Source organism: Mesoplodon mirus (genome assembly GCF_964341445.2).
Source record: "Mesoplodon mirus genome assembly, chromosome: 15".
NCBI lineage: Eukaryota > Metazoa > Chordata > Mammalia > Artiodactyla > Ziphiidae > Mesoplodon > Mesoplodon mirus.
The window spans coordinates 76,044,341-76,060,663 of NC_138991.1; positions in this window are offsets into that span (position 1 = coordinate 76,044,341).

Sequence of the window (16,323 nt, forward strand, 5' to 3'; positions counted from 1 at the left end):
AGTTTGGTCTGTGAAAACTTGCTGGTCCATGGAAATTGAGGGGTAGTGGTGCCAAATTCAGTTCTATAAGTATTGTTGAGAACTCACTTGTGTGGGAATTCCAAAAGAAATATGAGTCATAACTTCAGACCTTAATAGGCATAAAATCTACTTGAAAAGACAGAACAACACATATGGAACACCTGATCTGTATTACCTCCTATTTGATGTGTGTGGATACATATGTATGTACATACATGCATACCCACACATGCACACAAATACACACATATGCATGCATTCGCAAAATACTTATATACATGTACTTATAGATACATATATACACATATTCATACCCACACATACATAAATACTATGCATAGATATACATGTATACACACATATATACATTCATACATGTATATACACCTACATACATACATACAAATATATTCACTCCCATACACTCTCACACATATATACTTATTCTCTCACATATATACACACACACACACTCATACATATTTTCACATGCATGTACCCACTCACAGACATATACACACACTGATACATATATACACATGGACATAACACACACACATACAAACTCACATGTTTATACACATATACACACAAATACACACTTTTTTTTAATAGATCTTTGTTGGACTATAATTGCTTCACAATACTGTGTTAGTTTCTGTTGCACAACAAAGCGAATCAGCCATATGCATACACATGTCCCCATATCCTCTCCCTCTTGAGCCTTCCTCCCATCCTCCCTATCTCACCCCTCTAGGTCATCACAGAGCACTGAGCCGATCTCCCTGTGCTATGCTGCTGCTTCCCACCAGCCAACTGTTTTACATTCGGTAGTGTATATATGTCAATGCTACTCTCACTTTGTCCCAGCTTTGCCCTCCCACCCCATGTCCTCAAGTCCATTTTCTAGGTCTACCTCTTTATTCCTGCTCTGCAACTAAGTTCATCAGTACCATTTTTTTTTTTTTAGATTCCATATATATACGTTAGCATGCGGTATTTGTTTTTCTCTTTCTGACTTACTTCACTCTGTATGACAGACTCTAGGTCCATCCACCCCACTACAAATAACTCAATTTCGTTTCTTTTTATGGATGAGTAATATTCCATTGTATATATGTGCCACATCGTCTTTATTCATTCATCTGTCGATGGACATTTAGGTTGCTTCCGTGTCCTGGCTATTGTAAATAGTGCTACAGTGAACACTGTGGTACATGTCTCTTTTTGAATTATGGTTTTCTCAGGGTATATGCCCAGTAGTGGGATTGCTGGGTCGTATGGTAGTTCTATTTTTAGTTTTTTAAGGTACCTCCATACTGTTCTCCATTGTGGTTGTAACAATTTACATTCCCACCAACAGTGCAGGAGGGTTCCCTTTTCACCACACCCTTTCCAGCATTTATTGTTTTTAGATTTTTTTATAATGTCCATTCTGACCGGCGTGAGGTGATACCTCAATGTAGTTTTGATTTGCATTTCTCTAATAATTAATGATGTTGATCATCTTTTCACATGCCTGTTGGTCATCTGTATGTCTTCCTTGTTGAAATGTCTATTTAGGTCTTCTGCCCATTTTTGGATTGGGTTGTTTGTTTTTTGATATTGAGCTCCATGAGCTGTTTGTATATTTTGGAGATTAATCCTTTGTCTGTTGTTCCATTTGCAAATATTTTCTCCCATTCTGAGGGCTGTCTTTTCATCTTGTTTATGGTTTCCATTGCTGTACAAAAGCTTTTAAGTTTCATTTAGTCCCATTTGTTTATTTTTGTTTTTATTTCCGTTACTCTAGGAGGTAGGTCACAAAAGATCTTGCTGTGGTTTATGTCAGAGTGTTTTTCCTATATTTTCCTCTAAGAGTTTTATAGTGTCTCATCTTACACTTATGTCTTTAATTCATTTGGAGTTTATTTTTGTGTATGGTGTTAGGTAGTATTCTAATTTCATTCTTTTACATGTAGTTATCCAGTTTTCCCAGCACCACTTATTGAAGAGGCTGTCTTTTCTCCATTGTATGTTTTTGCCTCCTTTGTCATAAATTAGGTGCCCACGTGTGCATGGGTTTATCTCTGGGAATTCTATCCTGTACCATTGATCTATATTTCTGTTTTTGTGCCAGTACCATACTGTCTTGATTACTGTAGCTTTGTGGTATAGTTTGAAGTTGGGGAGCCTGATTCCTCCAACTCTGTTTTTCTTTCTCAAGATTGCTTTGGCTATTAGGGGTCTTTTGTGTTTCCATACGAATTGTAAAATTTTTTGTTCTAATTCTGTGAAGAATGGTAGTTTGATAGGGATTGCATTGAATCTATTGAATGCAATCTATTGAATCAATAGATTGCTTTGGATGCTGTAGTCATTTTCACAACATTGATTCTTCCAATCCAAGAACATGGTATATTTCTCCATCTGTTTATGTCATCTTTGATTTCTTTCATCAGTATTTTATAGTTTTCTGAGTACAAGTCTTTCACCTCCTTAGGCAGGTTTATTCCTAGGTATTTTATTCTTATAGTTGCGATGGTAAATGGCAGTGTTTCCTTAATTTCTCTGATTTTTCATTGTTGGTGTATAGCAATGCCAGAGATTTCTGTGCATTAATTTTGTATCCTGCAACCTTACCAAATTCATTGATTAGTTGTAGTAGTTTTCTGGTGGCATCTTTAGGATTTTCTAGGTATAGTATCATGTCATCAGCATACAGTGACAGTTTTACTTCTTTTCCAATTTGTGTTCATTTTATTTGTTTTTCTTCTCTGAATGCTGTGGCTAGGCCTTCCAAAACTATGCTGAATAAGAGTGGCGAGAGTGGACATCCTTGTCTTGTTCCTGATCTTAGAGGAAATGCTTTCAGTTTTTCACCATTGAGTATGATGCTTGCTGTGGGTTTGTCATATATGGCCTTTATTATGTTGAGGTAGCTTCCCTCTATGCCCAGTTTCTGGAGAGTAATTTTTTTTATCATAAATGGGTGTTGAATTTTGTCAAAAGCTTTTTCTGCATCTATTGAGATGATCATATGGTTTTTATTCCTTAATTTGTTAATGTGGTATACCACATTGATTGATTTGCATATATTGAAGAATCCTTGCATCCCTGGGATAAATCCCACTTGATCATGCTGTATGATCGTTTTAATGCACTGTTGGATTCTGTTTGCTAGTATTTTGTGCAGGATTTTTGCATCTATGTTCATCTTGTTATTGGTCTATAATTTTCTTTTTTTGTGATATCTTTTTCTGGTTTTGGTATCAGGGTGATGGTGGCTTTGTAGAATGAATTTGGAAGTGTTTCTTCCTCTGCAAGTTTTTGGAAGATTTTGAGAAGGATTGGTGTTAGCTCTTCTCTACGTGTTTGATAGAATTCACCTGTGAAGTCATCTGGTCCTGGACTTTTGTTTGTTGGAAGATTTTAAATTATGGTTTCAATTTTATTACTTGTGATAAGTCTGTTTATTATTTTCTAATTCTTCCTGGTTTCATCTTGGAAAATCACACCTTTCCAAGAATTTTTCCACTTCTTCATGGTTGTCCATTTTATTGGCATATAGTTGGTTTGTAGTAGTCTCTTATAATCCTTTGTATTTCTGCAGTGTCAGTGTGATTTCTCCTTTTTCATTTCTAATTTTATTGATTTGTGTCCTCTCCCTTTTTTTCTTGATGAGTCTGGCTAAGGGTTTATCAAGTTTATCTTCTCAAAGAACCAGCTTTTAGTTTTATTGATCTTTGCTATTATTTTCTTCATTTCTATTTCATTTATTTCTGCTCTGATCTTTATGATTTCTTTCCTTCTACTGACTTTGGGTTTTCTTTGTTCTTCTTTCTCTAGTTGTTTTAAGTGTAGGGTTAGATTGTTTATTTGAGATTTTTCTTGATTCTTGAGGTGAGATTGCATTACTATAAACTTCCCTCTTAGAACTGCTTTTGCTGTGTCCAATAGGTTTTGGGTCATTGTGTTTTCATTCTCATTTGTTTCTATGGTTTTTTTTAAATTTCCTGTTTGATTTCTTCAGTGATCTCTTGGTTATTTAGTAGCACACTGGTTAGCCTCCATGTATTTGTGTTTTTTACAGTATTTTTCCTGTAATTGATTTCCAATCTCATAGCATTGTGGTCAGAAAAGCTGCTTGATATGATTTCTATTTTCTTAAGTTTTCTGAGGCTTGATTTGTGACCCAAGATGTGATCTATCCTGGAGAATGTTCCATGAGCACTTGAGAAAAATGTGTATTCTGCCACTTTTGGGTGGAATGTTCTATAAATATCAGTTAGGTCTATCTGATCTATTCTGTCATTTAAAGCTTGTGTTTCCTCATTTATTTTCTGTTTGGATGATCTGTCCATTGGTGGGGTGTTAAAGTCCCCTACTATTACTGTGTTACTGTCAATTTCTCCTTTCATGGTTATTAGCATTTGCCTTATGTATTGAGGTGCTCCTATGTTGGGTGCATAAATGTTAATAATTGTTATATCTTCTTCTTGGATTGATCCTTTGATCATTATGTAGTGTCCCTCCTTATCTCTAGTAACAGTCTTTATTTTAAAGTCTATTTTATCTGATACGAGTATTGCTACTCCAGCTTTCTTTTCATTTCCATTTGCATGGAATATCTTTTTCCATCCCTTCACTTTCATTCTGTATGTGTCCCTAGGTCTGAAGTGGGTCTCTTGTAGACAGCATATATACAGGTCTTGTTCTTGTATCCATTCATCCAGTCTGTGTCTTTTGGTTGGGGCATTTAATCCATTTACATTCGAGGTTATTATCGATATGTATGTTCTTATTACCATTTGCTTAATTGTTTTGGGTTTGTTTATGTGGGTCTTTTTCCTCTCTTGTGTTTCCCACTTAGAGAGGTTTCTTTAGCATTTGTTGTAAAGCTGGTTTTGTAGTGCTGAATTCCCTTAGCTTTTGCTTGTCTGAAAAGCTTTTGAATTCTCCATCGAATCTGAATGGGATTCTTGCTGGGTAGAGTAATCTTGGTTGTGGGTTTCTCTCTTTCATCACTTTAAGTGTATCCTGCCACTCACTTCTGGCCTGCTGAAAAATAAGCTGATAACCTTATGGGGACTCCTTTGTATGTTATTTTTTGTTTTTCCCTTGTTGCTTTTAACATTTTTTTCTTTGAATTTAATTTTTGTTAGTTTAATTAATATATGTCTTGGTGTGTTTTTCCTAGGGTTTATCCTGTATGGGACTCACTGTGCTTCCTGGACTTGGGTGACTATTTCCTTTCCCATGTTAGGGAAGTTTTCAGCTATAATCTCTTCAAATATTTTCTCAGACCCTTTCTTTTTCTATTCTTCTTCTGGGACCCCTATAATTTGAATGTTGGTGTGTTTAGTGTTGTCCCAGAGGTCTCTGAGATTGTCTTCAATTCTTTTCATTCTTTTTTCTTTATTCTGGTCCTTGGCTGTTATTTCCAACATTTTGTCTTCCAGCTCACTTATTTGTTCTTCTGCCTCAGTTATTCTGCTATTGATTCCTTCTAGTATATTTTTCATTTCAGTTATTGTGTTGTTCATCTCTGTTTGTTCTTTAGTTATTCTAGATCTTTATTAAACATTTCTTGTATTTTCTCAATCCGTGCCTTCTGTTTCCAAGATTTAGGATCATCTTTACTATCATTACTCTGAATTCTTTTTCAGGTAGATTGCGTATTTCCTCTTCATTTATTTGGTCGTGTAGGTTTTTCCCTTGCTCCTTCACCTGTGACATATTTTTTTGCCATCCATTTTTTTTTTTTTTTTTTTTTTGTGAGTGGGATTGTGTTCCTCTCTTACTGGTTGTTTGGCCTGAGGCTTCTAACACTGGAGTTTGTAGGCCGTTGGGTAGAGCTGGGTCTTGGTGCTGAGATGAGGAGCTCTGTGAGACCTCATTCCGATGAATATTCCCTGGAGTCTGAGGTTCTCTGTTAGTCCAGTGGTTCAGACTCAGAGATCCCACCACAGGAACTTCATCCTGACCCTGGGCTTGTGAACCAAGATCCTGCAAGCCACCTGGGGTGGCAAAAAAAACCAAACAAAAAACAGTAACAAAGTAAAAAATAAAATTAGACTAGGAAACTAACAGATATGTTAGGGAGAATACAAAAATAAAAATATAGATGAATCAACAACCAGAAGGTACATCAGTACCACAAGAGTAAAAAAGAGGAGGAGGGCAAAGAAAAAAAAAGGGGGGGGTGTGTGGAAAGGTGTTGGCTGTGGAGGATGGGGCCCAAGCAAGGGCCAGGTTTGGGTGGTGGGCCGGGCCAATGCTCAGACCCCCAGGGCTGGAAAAGCCCCTGGGGGCTGTGGGGGTTGGGATTTAGGCTCAAGGAACAGAAGGGGCCCAGGTGTGCCCCCATCCCTGGTCTCAGAGGGCAGGGGACCTCACCTCGGAGGCCAGCAGGCTTCCTGAGCTCGAGTGCGCAGGGCAAATGCCCTCCTCTCCTCTCCTGCTCCTGCAGTCTGGGAGGGCCCCTCCCACCTGCCTGTCCTGATCTCCCCTCAGCCTCCTTCCTATGCCCCCAAGGACACACAAGACCTGGAGGGGGCTTTGGAGGGCAGAGAATCGGCCTGGGAGCTCAGCAGGCTCCCCCAGCTAAGTGGGCAGTGCAATCGCCCTCTGCTCCTCTCCCGTTCCTCCTGGATGGCTCCTCCTGCCTGCCTCTCCTGATCTCCCCTCAGCCTCCCTCCTATGCCCCCAAGGACCCCCACGGCCTGGAGGGGGCCTTGGAGGGCAGGGTACTGGCCTGGGAGCTCAGCAGGCTTCCTGGCCCCAGTGGGCCAGGTGATTGCCCTCCGCTCCTCTCCCACTCCTCCTGCCTCTCCTTGCCTCCCTGGCCTCAGGGGTGCTGATCCTGTCTGGCCTCCACTTCTCCTCCCCCCTCAGTCCCCCTACGTCCTACCAGTTCACTTTGGGGTTCCTCCCATCTCCTTGGGTGTCAGAGTCCTCCACCAGTGGCTGGCAAGTACCCTAGTTGTGGGGAGATGGTAACTCCACATCTTCCCATGCCGCCATCTTGATTCCACCTTCCCACATGCTCACTTATAAATTTTAGTCAATTAGTTACTTTGTTAGAACCCTAGACCCATATTAATTAATAGTCATGTATCCTTATTTTAAAAAAATAATTTTGATCTAGATGCTTCTAAGATTTCACCATGAAGAAGGGTGTTGACTTTTGTTTTGAAATATATATATATACTTATATACATATTTTCTTCATATTGACAGACTTTCTTTGTGTTCTTACTTTACTAAGGGATTTCTTTTTGTTCCGAGAAATTTGAAAACTATCCAAAGGTACGGTGAATAATAACACACATTCATATATCTGCCAGTCAGAACTGGGGATTGGATATATTTTCCTCTCTTTGCATCATCCTAATTTAAATGAAAGAAATAAAGTGCACAGAGAAAGCTGGTGTTTTCTTTGTCTTCCACCTGTAGTTTGCTCTTTGTGTCCCATGCCCAGAAGAAAATGTTAACTGAACACATATATTTTTCACTCCATTTTAATACACTTACATATGTATATCTTGATGAATAACATATAAAGTTCATTTTTGTGTTTGGAAGTAGGACATAAATGTCAAGGTGTGTATCATCTGTAACTTGTTTTTTTCCACTCAACGTTTTGTATGGAGCTCTAGTTATATGACTGAATAGGGAGAATTACACTATTTTAACAGTTATATTGTATTCTAGTATATAAATATACCAAATGTTAGTTATTTGTTCTCCTATTGAAGTAATTTAGAGTTTCCCCCCTATTTTAAAGAGCCTTGCATTGGAAATAATTGGAAAAGTCTGCATAGAAACCTATGCAAGAATTTCTCTAGAATATATACCCAAGAGTAGAATTTTTCAGTCACAGTACATAGGTTTTCAGTTTTATTAGATACTGCCAAATTGTTCTTCAAAGTGATTTGACCAGTTTAAACTCCCAAAAGGAGTATAGGAAAGTTCTATTTCACACCATCTTTGCCATTTTTTTATAGTTGCAAACGTTTAAATGTTAGCCTATGTGGGGATGTGAGGTGGTGTTGTACTGTTGTTCAATTTTCAGGTTCTAAGGAGTTATCTAAAAATGGAAATAAACGTTGTTTCTATTCAATGCCTTTTCTGAATATATTGAGGGTTTTTTTAATCCATTCACATTTTAAATTAAGTTAACTGACTTCTCATAATTGAATATCTTGTGATTCCCATAGGTCATGATTTGTTATTCATCTAATGCATTGCCAAATTGCATGTATTAATATTTAATTTATGAGTTTTTATATCCATATTTATAAATAAGCTTGTAGTATAATTTTTTTCTTAGGCTATTTTTCTCAGATTTTGGTATCAGTTTATGTTCTCTTCAAAAATAATTAGGAAATATCCTTTCTTTAGATTCTGGAACATATTATATAGTATAGGGGAAAAAATCTCTTTGTTTTCAGAAATCTTTTTTGAAAATATTCATCCTTGAAACCAGCTGATCCTGGTGCCTTTTGGGATTTTAAGATAGCATAGGTTGGGAGGGGCTTAGGGAAGATATGGAAGTAGCTTTATAAATGTTTAAATTTTTTAATTTGAAGTGTGTAAACTTTCTTCATTGACTATTCATGTTAGATTTTTGTATCTCAAATAGTTTCAACTTTGCTATTTTTTCCCTAGAAAGTTAGCTAGTTTTCCCAGGTTTCAAATTAATTCACTTATAGTGTAAGTCAGATATCTTAATGATCTTCTAGAATATATAAAGAATATTACAACTCAACAATAAAAAGACAACTCAAAAAAATGAGCAAAGGATCTGAATAAACATTTCTGCAAAGAAGATATATAAATGTCCAATAAACACATAGAAAAATGCTTAAAATCATTAGTTACTAGGGGAATGCAAATCAAAACCACAAAGAGATATGACTTCCCACCCACTAAGATAGCTATAATCAAAAAGACAATAACAACTATAGGCTAAGATATGGAAAGGAACCCTCATACATTGCTAGTGGGAATGTAAAATGGTTCAGCTGCTTTGGCAAATAGTCTGACAGTTTCTCAAGAAGTTAAAAATTGAGTCACCAAATGACCCAGCAATTTTACTTCTAGGTATATACCCAAGGGAATTGAAAACATATGTCCAAACAGAAACTTGTACACAAATATTTAAAAAACATTATTTATAATAACCCCAAAATGGAGACAACGCAAATGTCCATCAACAAATGAAGAGAAAAACAAAATATGGTATGTCTGTACAATGGAATATTATTTGGCCATAAAAATGAGGTACTGATTCATGCTACAACATGGAGGAACCTTGAAAGCCTTATGCTAGGTGAAAGAAGCAAGACAAAAGCCACATATTGTATGATTCCATTCATGTCAAATGTCCAGAATAGGCAAATCCATAGAGACACAAAATAGATTAGTGGCTACCAGGGCCTGAGGGAGGAAGGATTGGGAGTGACTACTAATAGATATGGAGTTTCTTTTGGGGGTAATGGAATGTTCAGGAGTTGGATAATGGTGATGATTGCACATTTCTGAAAATATACTAGAAATAATTGAACTGTATACTTTAAAATGGTGAATTTTGTGATATGTAAATTATATCACAATGAAAATATATTAGTGATATTAAGAACATAGAATCTTAGAGTTCGAAGGGATTTTAGAGGTCATCAATTTCACATTCAATCTAATACGGATGGTCAGGGATCTTTGGTTGAAGTCTTTACTTCTCTAAACTGGAGTTCGAAACCATTCAATATTGACAAGCTTTAATGGCTAGAAAAAAGTTCTTTTTTATTGACTTGAAATTTTCCTTTTTTAAACAGTCTCCTTCTGATTCTTGTTCTGGTATAATGAGTGAAACAAAGGAAGTCTCTCTGCCACACGCTTTTCCTTCACATATTTGAAGATGGACATCATGTCCCTTCCATGTCTCTCTTTCCCAAAATTGTTAACTTGGGGATAGTGGCATTACCAGAGGTTTCATTCTGTGTCTCCCTCCCTGCCACCTGCCTTTTTTTTGTTTAGTTAGTTTTTCTAAAATTACTGCAAACATCACATTTGTTATGTAATAGGAAGAAAAAGATATTGGCAAAATATGCCCTCCCAAATTGAGAATGACTTGATCAGGGCAAGGGGCAGTGGGTCTGTTTATTTACTTGTTGCAGTTCTGACTTGGGGCAAGACTGTAAGGATTACGACTATGTCAGATCCCGCCCGCTCTCACTCCCCCCACCCCCCAACCTGGCCGGTCGAGGGTCCTCTTCCACGTTCTCTTGCAAAGCTGTGCTTCCTGGACTCACTCCTCAGTTGAAGGTGCGAGGAGGCAGACATGGAAGACGCACCTCCAAACCTCAATTAATTCAGAATCCGTGCCCTCTAAAGATAACAGTTTCCTTCAGTATCTTCTAAGTTTGCAGTCATAGCAAAGAGTGGAAGAGTTCTCTTCTCAAGAAGAGGCTAGGATGAATAGAAACGCAAGTGAGAGAGAGCTTAAAAAATTCACATGTCCACTGCGGGAGTGAATGGATGTGGGTAGAATCTGGGAGAATAATGCATGTTTCTTCTCCTTGTCCCAAACATGCTCCTTGGATAAACCTGTCAGCCACAGAACACTAGGCAGATGGACTCTTAGCCTTACCCAGTGCACCTGGAGTTAGGGTTCTATTCCTCCCCACAGTGTCTGTGATTGACAGAATACCATGCTGGTTAAACATGTAGACTACAACTGACAGCCTAGATTTGAATCCCAGATCTCGTTTTCCTTATCTGTGAAATGGGGATGATAATGCTTACAATTTACAGGGTTGCTCTGAGGATTAAAACTAACACACAGGGCTTCCCTGGTGGCGCAGTGGCTGAGAGTCCGCCTGCCGATGCAGGGGACACGGGTTCGTGCCCCGGTCCGGGAAGATCCCACATGCCGTGGAGCAGCTGGGCCCGTGAGCCATGGCCACTGAGCCTGCGCGTCTGGAGCCTGTGCTCCACAACGGGAGAGGCCACAACAGTGAGAGGCCCGCGTACCGCTAAAAAAAAAAAAAACTAACGCACACACATATGTATATACACACAGGCATACGTAAATCACACATATGTGTATACATTCAGAAAGAGAACAAGAGAGAGAAAAGAGAGAAGAAAGAGAATACTTGACGTAGCTTCTGACACATCGTATGTGCCATCTAAATCTATATAAATGGCGGCTATAGCCTCTGCTGTTGTTGTTTCAGGTAGTGTTTAGGCCTCAGTCTTCTAAATCCAGTGTTTATTTTACACTTACAGAACCTCTCAGTTTGGATGCTAAATTTCCCTTTGTAGTTGAGAAACCTATGCAGGATAAATTAGATTCCCAGGACTAAATTGTTCTGGAGGGAGCCTGACTTTCTCCAGCTCATCTTTCACTTTCACCTGTTAACCCACCCGTGCTTTGGTTCAATGGATGCTCAGCAAGGCTGTTCACTAACTTTCTACTTAATCCACCCACGGCTCCTGCTGACCTAGATTTGCTGTCTTTATCAATCCTCTTCCAGTTTTTCACAGCCACATTGCAAAGCTGAATAGGGCGTGGTTCATTGAGGCAGCTCTCAAACCTTGAACCTCCCTAATCCATAGGCGGTTCCTGACTGCTTTGGTTATCTTGACTCCCTGCATCGCCCCCCCCGCCCCCCCCCCCGCCCCAGGTAGAGAGCTGCTAGAGCCTCATCTTCCCATCTTCACTCCATGACCTTGTGGGTGGGACTCTGACTCCCCTCTATTCTTCAAGGCTGGCAGCTTCTGGGAGCACATTGGACTGTCTCTTCTCTGCCCAAGTCTGTTACATGTGCTTTGTGCTCTCAGCCGTTCCCGAGGTGAGTCATCATTCATTCCTTTGCTCATTCATTCATCTAGGAAGTCTTTATTGAAAGCTTACCACATGCTGCGCTTTGCAGGGAATGGATGCAGACAGACACTGGCCCTGCCCTCACCAGAGACACAGGTCTATGGCAGTGAAAGTGGTACTAACTTTTCAGCATCAAGGATTGTTCCCAGACATTTTGCAGTGTAATCTGATGAAAAAAGGCATTTAGGCAATTCTAGAGGAGAAAGAGGTTGGGGGTGAGGTGGGGAACCAAAGATGGTGTTTAATTTTGGATATGGTACTTTGAAGGTACTTGTGAAAGACCCAAGGGGAGATGTGGCTAAATGGCTCTAGAGCCATGCTGTCCAACATAAACATAACGCACACCACATATGGAATTTTAAGTGTTCTAGTAACCACATTAAAACAAGTCAAAAGAAACAGGTGAAATTAATTTTAATACTATTTTTATTTAACCAAGTATATCCAAGATGGTATCATTTCAACATGTAGGAAATCCTGCCATTTGCAACAACATGGATGGAACTTGAGGGCATTCTGCTTAGTGAAATGAGCCAGACAGAGAAAAACAAATGCTGCATGGTATCACTTATATGTGGAATCTTAAAAAAAAAAAAAAAAAAAAAGTCAAACTCATAGAAGCAGAGAGAGTAGAAAAGTGGTTTGCCAGGACCTGGGGGGTTGTGGGTGGGGAAATAGGTAAAAGGGTACAAACTTTCAGCTATAAGATGAATAAGGTCTTGAAGATCTAATGTAAAACATGGTGACTGTAGTTGATAAACATCGTATAATTGAAATTTGCTAAGAGAGTAGAATTTAAATATTCTTACACACAAAAAAGGAACTATGTGAGGTGATGGATATCTTAATTAAATAGATGCTAGGAATTCTTTTACAGTGTGCACATAAATCAAATCACTATGATGTACATTTTAACATTTTATTTGTTAACTATCACTCAATAAAACTAAAAAAAAAAGAAAATTTGACAATTTTTTTTGTACTAAATCTTCTAAATCAAATACATATTTTATACTTACAGCACACATCAATTTGGAAACTAAATTTCCATTTAGAGTTGAAAAGTTTGTGGTTGAAAAAGTAGATTCATGTATTTAAATTGTTCCAAACATAGTTCAAAGCATTCCAGTAACTGAATTGAGTATCATTTTAAAAATCTAAATAAATTAAAATTAAACTGAATTAAAAATTCAGTTGCTCAATTGTACTAGCTGCATTTCAAGTGCTTAATAGCCATTGTGGTTATTATCTACTGTTGCGACAATGCAGTTTCTAGAGCTTAAGTGGGAGAACTGGCCTGAAGATTCCTCAGACTACAGATGGGATTTGACACTTCACCCAGGAAGAATACATGGAAGGAGAAGAGATGCTGGGTTACCTCCATGGGCCTGCCCCTCTCTGTGCTATTTCTGAAACTTAGCCATTGCTTATAATGGTTCATTATCTGAGATTTGGGCATATGATGAAGATCCTAGGCCATGTTTGAAAATGGGACCACCGAGATTGTCATTGAAATGTGGATATCTGTTGTTTGAGTATGAGAGTATGTAGATGTTTGCTGAGCCCCCCTGTTTGCTGAGTCCTCCTGATCCCTTGGAGATCTGGGTTAACTTAGCACAAACCCTATCTCATGGCCTGCCAAGGCAGGTGCTCTCCTGAGATTCCTTCAGCTTCATCATCTCCTCTAACCTGCAGGATGGGTTTGGTCTCTGTATCACTTCAAGTCATCTAGTCTGGAAACCTGGACCCTTTACTGCTTTCTACGAAAACTTCCCTCATTGTTGAATTGGGCATCTTACTGAAGGTTGGGGTCAATGACAAAGTGGAGCTGTTAACGGTGTCTCTGGCTTCCCTCTGAATTCTAACCCCTCCTAACTTTTGCATGGCTCTCTTCCTTCTCCTTCTTCAGGGACCAACACATTGTCTGGTTTCCCCATAACAGTTCTGTAACTTAAACGGGTTCTCATGTTTTTCCATAAATCCTAAATGTTTAGTCAGATGTTTTCATCCAAGCAAATGCAATAGCCTCCTTAAAGAATTTAGATGAATAAAATGTGTCCTTCTCCTCCACCATTACAACTACTTTCCAAACTGGGTCCTTAATTATTTATCTTATCCTGTGCCATGGCTCATCTTTATGTTCCCTATAATGCCTGCTCACAGAAAGTGCTCAGGTTATATTTGTTTAATGACTGCCCCTGTTTCCCACTTCCCATAAAACCTCTCTTTCAGAGGAGAGTTGAAGTAATTGTTCCTTTGCCCATTTCATCCAGGCCACAGACAAAACCACAGCTCATATTGTGGCTGAAGCTTACTGAAAGCTTCCTTTCCTCTAGATGCAGCCAGTTTATTTAATCACATGGCAGAGTTGGCCTGAGGGTAACAATGGGCCAGGGTTGTTGGAAAAGTGACTGCTTATGCTTGAGGGATGAGGGCCTTCAAGATTTAGCATGCCACGGCCCCCGAAATTGAACCTTCAGGTCTGCGAACTTGCAATGAGTGTGGTCAAGATGAGAATATTGGCTGGTTTTGAGCATCATCAAGAAACAAAACATAATCTAGGTAGTTTGGATGCCTACTGATGGCTGAGAAAGAAAATAAGAATTCGTGTAGCCTTAAAGGGTAAAAATTAGAGCACTGCCAATGGCCTTTGAGGCACATGATATAGGCAAAGTGAAGTGGCAGCTTGAGTTGCTAAAGAATTATTTTGTTCATTCATTCGTTCACAAGGCGTCTTCTAGGCTAGCATTTATTGAGTGATTAACATGTATCAGACACTATTCTAAACACTTGCATCATCAGCTCACTTAATCCTCCCAATAACCTGGTAATCTGGCACTGTAAGAAGCTAACTTGCTCGAGCTTATTGAGCCAGTAAATGGTGGAGGCAGAAATTGAACCAGGATGTCTGACTCTAGAATCTTTTGACTTTACCACTAGGTAGGTGACAAGACTGTCCTCCTGTTCTTCTGGACTTTATGTTCTAGTAGGTGAGACAGCCAATAAACATAAGTAAATATTAAATAGGAAATATTATTTCAGACAGTAAAAAAAAGGATATTTCAGAATAATGATATTGACTAACTAGGAGAGCAGAGTGGCTCCTTTAGCTGGATGGTCGGGCCTGGCCACTCAGAAAAGACGATATTTGAACTGAAATGCAAACGGTGACGAGAAGCTAGACACATGAAGATCTGGAAGGAGGGCGTTTCAGGCAGAACTTAAACAAGTTCTAAGGCAGGTCTAGTAAAACTGTGGATGCTCTGCCTAGATTCCCTTGCCTGGGCCAAGGCACCCATTCCCTAGCTGTGGATGTTGGTTGCTATCTGCTCACAACTTCAGTTTCCCTCAGCTGGAAGAGAATGCCTGAGATTATGTCCTCCCTTGGGGGTTGGGCCACAGTCAGTGGCTGATTGACAGAGCAGTACAGGATGCTGGTCCCTTGTCTCAACTGGTGCCATGGAATCACCTGGCGGAGCCTGGTCTCCAGTGGAGACCACATCTTTGCTAGGCTTCTTCCCATTTCCTCTTCAGCTTCCCTCACTCTCTTTCAGTTTTGTCTTGAGATCCGTCTCTCAATAAACCACATGCACAAGAATCCCCATTACAGGCTCTGCGACTAGGAAATCCAATCCAAGACAATGGGAAAGAGACTGGTGTCATGGAAGGACAGCAAAGGAGGCCAGTGTGGCTGAAGCATAGGGAGCAAGGGAGAGAGCTTTAGGGGATGAGAGAACAAGTGGGGGAAGGGGATGGCCAAAGGAAAATTAGGCAGACTAGGTGAAAGCTTAGATTTCATTCAGAGGCCAGCGGGAAGCCTTTACAAAGTAAGTGAGGTATTCAAATACTCTCTCCAGTTGTGGTGTAGAGAATGAAATATGTGGCGGGCGGGGGTGGGGGGTGGGGGTGAGGCAGAGAGCCTTGCTGGCCATCAGTTGTAATATTCCATCCAAGAAATCATAGTGCCTTGAATTTTAAAAGGTAGTTGGTGAAGGAGGTGAGTAGGGGCTGGATTTAGGGGATATTCTCGAAGTAGAGTTAGGACTTCCTGTTAGATTGGATCTGGCAGAGTTAAGAAATCTAGGTTTACTTAGTAGCCAGGCAAATGACTAGGTTGGTGGGAACAGTACTTGCTTTATCGTAAGCCCTGGAAATTTCTCAAATGGGTTGTCTTCTCTTAATTCCAGCTTCCTCATCGGTGCATGAACCTGAAAACTAACACAGTTTTGAATTAACATGATACAAGATGGTAGTTAGGGGAAAGTAATAGAATCATTTAGTTGTGATTTTCTCCATGAAATCATCCCTAGAGTTGTTCGTACCTAAGTGTGTTTGCTCCTTCTTACTCTGTTTCTTTTACAGCTACAGTGTGGCTTTGATCAGATGCTCCTTTTAAGCTGAGAGAAGGCAGTTCCATAGCTCCCTGCTTT